The following is a 9,306-nucleotide window of genomic DNA, read 5'->3' as shown; positions in this document are numbered from 1 at the left end:
AGAGACACGTGCACAAACAGACCCACGTGTGCAAATACGCACGCGACACACAGGGGACCCTGCACAGACGTATTCAGCAAACCCAGACACACATGCTCAAACACATGTGTTTCCAGCACCAACGCGGGAAAGTAACCAAGGCAGAAACGGAGGCCACCCTGGCAATGCCGCCTGGGGCTTTGAGAAGGCGGCTCGGTGGGGTGGGGTTGGGTGCTGTTAAGTGTGAGGGGGGTGGGGAGCCAAGCCACCAAAGTGGAAATCCCAAGGGGTAGAGACGCCTGCAGCCCCCAAGCCCGGTGTCCTGCGCCCTGAACTGTCGTGTCCTCCAGTGGACAGGGACTGGCACCCGGAGGGAGCAAGGGAATCCCTGTGCCCACGGCAGGTGGGAGAGGACCACGGGGAAAATGGGCTCCCTCGCAAGGACAGCAAGCCCCAGATGCCAGGCTACAGAAGCCCCGGAGGCAAGTCCGAATCCAGACCCCTGAACCCCCACTTTGGCTCAAGGACGGGGACTGAGGCTCCAGCATTGTCCAAAGTGGCCAATGGCATCATAAGGGTCTATGCATTCCGGCCCCGATGAGCGCGGGACCGGCGGCCCCATGCTGGCTCCTGACGTCTTGGCCCTCGTGCCCTGCCTAGGCCGACCCTCTAGCTCCTGGCCAACTACTGGGGCAAAGGCCCTATTGGCCGTCACTCAGCCCTGCCCCGCAATGGGTGGGGTCCTCAAGTTTGTGGGAGAGAGGCACCAACCCACCTTGCCCGGTCCTGTCTGCAGTGCGGAGGCCAGCCCATTGGCCCCCCGCCTGCCAGGCGCCCTGCAGTGCAGACACAGGCCTGCCTGGGGCCCGCCTGCCTGTCTGCCCCCGCCTCCTGGATGAGCCTCTCTTCTGGCCTCCCTCTGAACAGCACACCAGCCTTCGAACTCCGGGCTCTCACCCGGGGAGCCTCCGGAAGTCTCCCCGATGGGCACACTGTCAGATTGCTGTTTGAACGGGGCCTTCCACGTGGGCTGGCAGTCCGTTACTGCAACGTAAACCTCGTTCTCCAACAGCATGCAAACAAGTGCTAACAGAAACCAGAGGATCTCACCCCTGCAGCCAGCAGCCAGGGTGCAGGGGGACGGGAGGCCGTGGAGACTGTCTGTCTCACAGGAAGGGGCAGAGAGACACCTCGGATCCACAGATCACCCTCACCAACGGGGCACAGGGCCTGGGGCTCCTCCGGGAGCACCCTTCTGGGGTGGAGGCCCCTCGAAGCATCACTAACTCCCATGCAGGACCAGGGCCGTGGGAGGAGGAGGAGCCAAAGACAGGAAGGGGGAGGCGCCGGCCTCGTCCCCCGCGCAGCCCAAGTCTAGCCCACCCTGGGAAAGGGCTCTGCCTTGTCCCTTGTCACAGGGGGGCCTGAGTACGGGAACTGTAGCTCTTCCTGAATGGAGACACGCACTGGGGGTAAAACACACCACTTTCTCGGTACGAAAAAGATGACGGCGCTCCTTCTCATTTTTGTATTAAGCACACGTTAAAATGATTCTACCTGGACGTGTTGCATTAAATGAGATACGTCGTCAAAATTAACGTCACCTGCTTCCTTCCTTTTTCAGTGCCGCTTCCAGAGAACTTAAGGTAGACACATGCGCTCAGTGTGGCCCCGGCTACCTCTGCCGGGCAGCGCTGGTCTCCCCGAGCCCAGCCCCCAGCTCTGCACCAAGGGGCACGAGGCTCTCTGTGCCCACTGCCTTGTCTGTAACGAGGGATGATAATCACAGAGCCGGTAAGCTGATGGGGAAAATGCTTCACTGAGAGTCAGTAGGAGTCAGTCAAGGTTGGTGGCCAGGCCCTCCCCCAGGCGGGGCAGCAAGCCCCAAGGAAGTGCCCAGACTGGGTCTCCGAGGGGCGGTATCCTGGGACGTGGCCAGCTCCCTGCAACATGGCAGATGCAGCCGTGAGGACCACGGCATCCTGGAACCCAGCCAGGCCAGCCTGAGACGAGCCAAGGGACCCGAGGACCGTCCCTAGCTCTCTTTTTTTTCTTAGTATTATTTATTTTAGAGAGAGACAGAGTGCGAGCAGGGGAGGGGCAGATATAAAGGGAGACACAGAACCCGAAGCCGGCTCCGGGCTCCGAGCTGTCAGCACAGAGCCCGACGTGGGGCTCCAACTCACGAACCGCGAGATAGTGACCTGAGCTGAAGTCGGACGCTCAACCGACTGAGCCCCCCAGGCGCCTCAGGACTGTCCCTATCCCACAAGAGCCACCTCCCCAGTGCCCCCTGCACTCCCTCCCCGACCCCAGGACCCCCAGCCAGGGACCGCTGCTCGGGCCACCTCATCCCACCGCGGGGCTGTCACCATCCTTCTGTAGCCACCTGGACCCCGTCGCACAACCCAGCCTTGGGGTGGGGAGGCATGCTGCTCCAGGCCTCTGTGCTCAGCACCGGCACGGGTAGGGGCTGGGAAGGGCAGAGCACAGTCTGCGAGCAGCAGACATGGGTGCAGGCCCACGGACAAGTCCCAGGACCCCACTGGGCCTGCTTCACGGTTCTGAGCAGCAGCAAATAAGGGTTATGATGAGGTCCCCAGAGCCCGGGATGGCTTTGGCCCCCCCCTGAAGGGGGGGGGGGGGGGGGGGGCTGTGGATGGCTCTGGGCCCTACCCCCACCAGGCCAGGCACGGGGACTCAGGCACGGCCATGCAGGCCAGCAGACCACCCAGGACAGAACACCACCGGCCGTCCAGACAGTGCCCACAGCCGCCCCACTGTCCCCCCGCCCCCCGGGCTCGATGCCGCCGAGCGCATCCAGGGCCACGGCTGTGGGGTCTGGAAGCTGTTTGGGAAATGCTTTCTCGATGCGGAAATGCGGGCTGGGCGTCTCTGCCCGGCGGAATGTCTGTGTGTCAGCAGAAGGAGCCGTTTCCCCCCCACCCGCCAGGCCGGCTCCAGCTTTCCTCTCCCAGCTGGGCGGCCACGGGGCGCCTTTGCCAGGCCCCAGGCTGGGGTGAGGGCCCCATGCTGCCCCACAAATGCCACACTGCCCCCTCAGTGCCACAGACCCCTGACATCAGGGCTTTAGGGAGAGCTGCCACGTTCCTGGGTCAGCTGGGGCCAGCAGGAAGCAGAACACAGGCGAGCTTACCCCCACTTGTAGTGTCTGTCCCCTGGTACTCGTGGACACCTCCTCCCTGAAGCCCTCCCTGAGGGCTCTCGAGGCCCCACCCTGCTCAGTTCAGGGACCTGCCACACGCTGCCAATCTGAGGGGGGTGGGGAGGTGTCCCCCCCAACCCCGCCCCGTGCCAGCTGCCTTAGCTCCGGGATGCAGAGTGGGCGCCGGGTGAAGTCTGGCGGAGCCTGGGAGCGTGAGATGCTGGCCCGCGTTGGGAGGCTGCCCCACACCTCCCCCCTTCCTGGGGGTCAAGACATGGAGTGAGCAGGCCCTCCAGCAGAACCCAAGGAGGCCAAGCATCAGGCACCCTGTGTGGCCCCCGAGGGGGAACCCACAGGGCCGGACCCTCCCCATGTGGCTGGGGGCCAGGCGTTCCTGGGTCCCAGCTTCTCAGGAGGAGCTAACCGCTCTGCAGGCGGGGCGGGGCTCCAGGAGAGAGGAACACACAGAGAAACTCCCAGAAGTCACTGCCCGTGGTCCCAGGGTGCCTGGACTTGAGGGTGAAGTCGCCGGCACAGCAGGCTCCAGAGTCCAACAGCAGGTGCTGGCCACCCAGCAGCTGTGGCCCTGGGCGCTGTGTGGGGGCCGAGGCCACGCCCACGCACGGGCGGGCAGGAAGACTGGTCCTCCAGGCTCTCCAGCACCTCTGCTCACTCCGCTCCCCCTCCTACTGAGGTCGGGCGTGTCCCGTGTCCCTTCTGGGCGGGAGCGACGGACAGCAAGTGCCCGAGCGGACTCCCTCCCCACAGCCACAGCGTGCCCGGGGACACACACAGGGTTCCACCTGTCTGGGCCCCGGGGAAAAGCTTCTTTGAGGCGGGGGGAGCAAGGGGGGTGGGCAGAAAAAGGGAAGAGTGGGGCAGGGTGGGCTGAAAGGCAGAGACCGGTTACTGGGCGAAGAAGGCAGGGGAGAGCAGTGTGGGTGCCATCCAGGAGGCTGGGGGCACAGGACCGAACATGACAGACTAGGGATCAGACAGCCCCTGGCTTATCTTCAATCTGCCCTGGGGAGGGGGGGGGGTACTCAAGTCTTCTCAGATGGAAAGTCCTCCTTGCCACCTCCGGTCCCCCAGGTGACAAACGCCCTGCCTGGTTGTTCCCACCCTTGACGGCCAGAGCCCAGCCCAGAGGGGAGGCCAGTTTTTGGTCTGGGGCCACACGCGATCAGCCCAGACCCAGCGGAGCTGCCTGCAGGACGCCCCCCGCCCCCTCCCTGCCCCCCCCCCACCCCGTGCTGCTGCCTGAGTTTATTTCAGGAGCGGGGAGCCAGCTGGTCCCCGCGCCAGCCTCATGGTAAACCCATTACCCGGCTGGACTCCTCACCCAAGCAGAGGGAAGGAAAATTGAAACCACGGTTGCTTCCGAGAGCCCAGCTGCCATTCCTGACTATAGCCTCGGTGGCGGGGGCCCGGTGGCAATGGGGGTGCTCCCTCCTCTTTCACACACAGGCCCCCCAGGAGAGCCCAAGGTAGAGCAGGCCCCGTGTCCTCCGGGCCCCAGCCAGCTCGGGGGGGCCTCAGACCGTGGCACCACGCCGCAGAACCCAAGGCCTGCCCTGCTCCGGGGAGGCGCCCGCTGAGGGCCAGCCCCAGAGCCGTGCTGGAGGCCTCCCACACACGTGTGCACATGCGTGTGTGCGCGTGACAGGGCCCGCTCTGTGGCTGCCCGCTGCCTGGACTCACGCCCCTGCCGTCACGCACAGGCTGCGGTGAGTCCAGGGCTAGCTGTGCCACCACCTGAGTCCAGGAACGCCCACGGTCCCCACGACGGGCACAGCCCCCGAGGCCTGGCTCTCACCGAGGACATCTGAGCTGCCAGGGACGCATGCACAGCACTGGGGCTCACACTACTCAGAGACGGGGAGACGGTGAAGGCTGATGGACGGGGAGGTTTCCCGGAGAATAGGGCGACGAGCCAGACTGTGGCCAGGTAGCGGGGAAGGGGGCAGCCGTGAAGACTGGCTCGTTGGAGGACATCTGGGCGGGTGCAGGGCTGCGGGTGCGGAGGCAGGAAAGGCCGGTGAGGGGAGGACGCCAGCCGGGGAATCTGGCCGAAGCCGTGCGCCTGGCCCCGGTCCACAGCAGTCACCCAGAGAGACGGCCAGAAGGAACCAGAACATCGACGGCCAGGCGCATCACCAGGCCCTCACCCAGCAGCCCACTCGGCCTGCTGGGCCCCGTCGGTCACTCCTCCTGCCGTTTTCCCACCCGAAGGCCAAACCCGAAGGCAGGACACTGCGGTCACGGGGGTGTCGGCCAGCTCCAGCCAGTGTCGGGGACCAGCCCGCACATATGCTCCTTTTCAAGGTGCCCGAGCCCGAAACTGGCAGGCTGGCCATCGGCCCCTCCTGCCGCTGAGGCCCCGACGTCACACCACAAGTACTCAAGGCCACCTCCTGCAGAGGCTGAGCTCAGGGACAGACACCGTGCCTGTGACAAGCAGAGGGACAAGAAGTGAGTCCAGAGGGCTCCCCAGCTCTGACCCGGCAGGCCAAGGGCCCGGGCTCTGAGCACCCACATCCTCTCCCTAAGATCGGTTCACAGGAGATGCACCAATCCTGTGGTCTTACGACACGAGTCTCGTTTCCTTGTCAGGAGGAAGGAAAAACCTTTGCCCTGAGTTCTGGTACAGCTGCCTACCCCCAGGGCTGCTCTGGCCAGACCCCAGGGTGTGGTCAGAAGCCCAGCAGCCCAGCGGGGTCCAGAGCAGCAGGGAGAGGCGGGAGTGGAGGCCAGCCCAGCCCCGCCTCCCAGGGATGCCTGGAGAAGAGCCAGGGAGGGAGGGGAAGGTGAGGCCACCGTTCCGCAAGGAGGGACAGAGACAAGGGGCAGCCAAGAGACATGGGGCAGAATCCAATCAGGAGATGAGGCGTGGGGGCCAGGGGCGGGGGGGGGGGGTACTTCAGGATGAGCAGAAACTCGCAAGGAAGGGAGCTGGACCGGGTGAGGGATGAAGCGGAGGGTAAGACCCCCTGCCCCCTGCCAGGCAGAGAGCCCCCCCACCCCGAGCGAGGCTGTGAGGGGCCTCTGTCTCCACTCTCCCCCCTTCCCCAGGTGAGCCACGGCCCCCTCGAGCTCCACATCGCTGCCGCCCCGAACCACCCAGCCTTCAGCAGGGGGCCCTGGACTGCTGTGATTCCAGGTAACAGTGGCTGCCCCACACGGCAGGCCCCCGGCTCCGCGGCAGAAGCTTCTGGGGCGAGGGCAAGGTGCGGCCTGACTCCTGAGCTGTGCCCTCCCTCGCCGGTCCTCTCGGCCCAGGGGCATATCCCCACCCCAGCCCCCACCCCCCAGCAGCTGCCCTGGCCAGGCAGGGCCCCCAGCGCACGTTGGGGCTCACGGTTAACGTGGGTCGGCCTCCTCCTGCTGAGTCCCGAGTGTAAGGACCACGGCCTCCGAGGTTCCCCGCCGTGCCTGTGCTGAGTCGGGGATCTGAACCTGGCCTTTCGCACGTCGGCCTAAACCCTCAGGCCGTGCCACTGTCCTCGGCACCCAGGCTCACCCGCGTGGGAGCCTCCGGGCAGCCCATCCCCAGGTCTCCTCCCGGAAAACGGCACTGGGCCCCGGACTCGGGGGTCGGGCGGGCCTGCGGGCCAGGCTGTGGTCTCTCGGTCGCCGGCGGGCTCTGACTGCCGACGGCAGGGCTGTCATTTTTCCTGCCTTGGCCCTTAACCGAGGGCACGGCTGCTGGCATCGGCTCACTAGGGGAGCAAACGCAGCCGGAGTCGGGAAACAAAAGCACTCGATTCTCAGGGCCTCTGACGGACGAGACCCTGCCGCAGACGCGTTGGAAACGCTGCCATCCTGCCTGGAAGGACCTCGGTTCCCAGTCGGGCCCGGGGTCCGTCCCTCGCGGGAACGAGGCAGGTCCCGGTCCCGGTCTCCACATCTGGGTCACCCAACAGATGCTCACCGAGCGCCCACTATGGGCCGGGCACCAACAGCGTGGACGGCCCCGGAGGACACAGCAAGGGGCCCCCCAGGTGGGGCCTGGGAGCCCAGGATGTCACTCCAGGCTTCGTCCCCGGCTCCCCACACTCCCCGGCTGTGTGACCCCAGATGTACTATGAACCCCTGGGCCTCCCGCTGCATTGTGTCACCTGGGCCCTGGGCGGCCATGAGCCCTGAGCAGCAGCGCTGCAGGCCCCGGGGTGCGGTGTGGGCTGGACAAGACAAGGCGGCCTTCTTGAGGTCACCATGACGGTTCCTGCCACCCTCCCCGTTCTCCGGATTCGGCAAGAGCATGATCATCCCGGGAGGTGCAGAAGTCCTCACAATGCTAAATCTCCTTCGAGACTCTCTTGGGTGGGGGGGTGGGGGGGCCCTGCCGCTGGAGGGACCAAGTATGACCCGGGCCGGGGGTCAGAGAAAGCCCCCCCCCCGCTATGAAGGCCCTGTGGAAGTGTGGTCAGACCCCACCTGGGTGCCACCAGGAGGGTCCCTGGCAGTCCCCCTTGTCGCACCCCCACCAGGATGTCGCCGCAGGACAGCACAGCTGGCCCCGGTCAGCCCACGGCCCTCCCAGGCTGGGGACGGAGCCCCGCAGCCTCCTAATCAAGGCCTGTCACTTCCCACATTCTTGCCTCTCCCTCGGGATGGTGAGAACCTGGCAGCCACATCCAGGAGGCCAGTGGAGGCCAGGCCAGGAGTCTGGCCAGGCAGAGTGGGAGCGACAGAGAAGCACTTGTCCGGCCGCGTCTGCTTCGGGGGTGGAGACAGGCCCGGAGCCACAGCCACAGCCGAGGGGGGGGGGGGGGGGGGGGGCGGGCCCGCGGAGGGCGCGCCCCCCCCCCCCTTCGTGTCCCTGGGGGGCGGGGTGGGGGGTGGGGGGGCGGTCAGCAGAACCCTCTGCTCAGCGCAGACACCCAAGCTGGGCCCATGGGCTGGGATGCGGGGACCCCGTTACCGTCTCAAGTTCCGGAGCCCCCCAGGTTTCTCACAGCCACTCTGACGTGGACCCCAGCTCTGCCGGCCTCCCCCCGCGGCGAGGCGTGATGGAGAGGCACGCCCAGCCCCCCAGGAAAGACCCAGCTGTTCTCACCCCAAGGAAGCCTGCTCCCCACTCAGCTCCCGCCTGACGGTGACCACTGCCCCTTCCCCAGAGCCTGTCTTATCTCCTGGGAGGAGGGCCGTCAGGGCGGTGGGAACAGTGAGTGGGGCCACGCGCCGTGGGAAAGCGGGCCTGTGGGCCTCACGTTCCCCCCACAGAGACACCCTCACTCTCTCCAAACAGCAGTGTCAATCTTCCTAGGGCGTGGGACCGAGACCCCCTAGCCCCATTGTGGCAGTGTCCCTGCGGTCCTCGGGCCACACCATCTGGCCTAGCGTGAGGCCTGGACGCATCTTCCAGATGGGGCACTACGAACCCAGTACCCAACCAGCCAGCTGTGGGGTGGGGCGGGGGCTTGGGACAGGCACGGAGACCAGCCAGAGGGTCTTGGGACCCCCCCAGTGGCCTCAGTGTGGTCTCCCCAACCGCCCAGACCTGCTGACGAGGTCCTTGCTGAAGAGAAGGCTGTGACGTTGGAGAGGGGCAAGCTACCCCAGGCCAGGGGAGGACAGGTTCAGGCCAGGTTGGAACGGCCCGTCTCTCCACCCCAGGCCCCCGAGGGAGCCGGCCTGGGGCTGGCGGCCTGCAGGGGCACTGGGCCAGCGGCCTGGAGGCACTTCCCCAGGGCCTCTCCAAGTTCCCTGAGACATAAGGGTCCTTTTAGTCCCACTTTCTGGATAAAGAGACTGAGGTTCAGAGTCACCCAAGGTGCTAAGCTGAGGCTCATCCCAGGCCTGACACCAAAACCTGGCCCTGGAGTGGCCTCCCCAGAGGGGCTGCCATGGAGAGCCGGGACCGTGGACAGGAGCTCGGGGACCCCGGGCTGCCAGGACGGAGGTTTTATGGGGGAGCCCACACTTCTTCCTGGGACCCGCCACCTCCATAAACCCACACGTCTGGGGGTAAGGCCGACACATGCCAGAGGTCGTGCCCTGGGACTTGAGAGAAGCGTCAACCTCACCTCAGAAGTGCACCTGCTCCCAGTCTCCCAGCCTCCCGGCCTCCCTGCCTCCCAGTCTCCAGGCCTCTTGGCCTCCTGGTCTCCAGGCCTCCCTGCCTCCTGGTCTCCAAGTCTCCAGGCCTCCTGGCCTCC

Source organism: Panthera uncia, unplaced genomic scaffold (genome assembly GCF_023721935.1).
Source record: "Panthera uncia isolate 11264 unplaced genomic scaffold, Puncia_PCG_1.0 HiC_scaffold_712, whole genome shotgun sequence".
Lineage (NCBI taxonomy): Eukaryota > Metazoa > Chordata > Mammalia > Carnivora > Felidae > Panthera > Panthera uncia.
Note: the sequence above shows the minus strand (reverse complement) of the source record.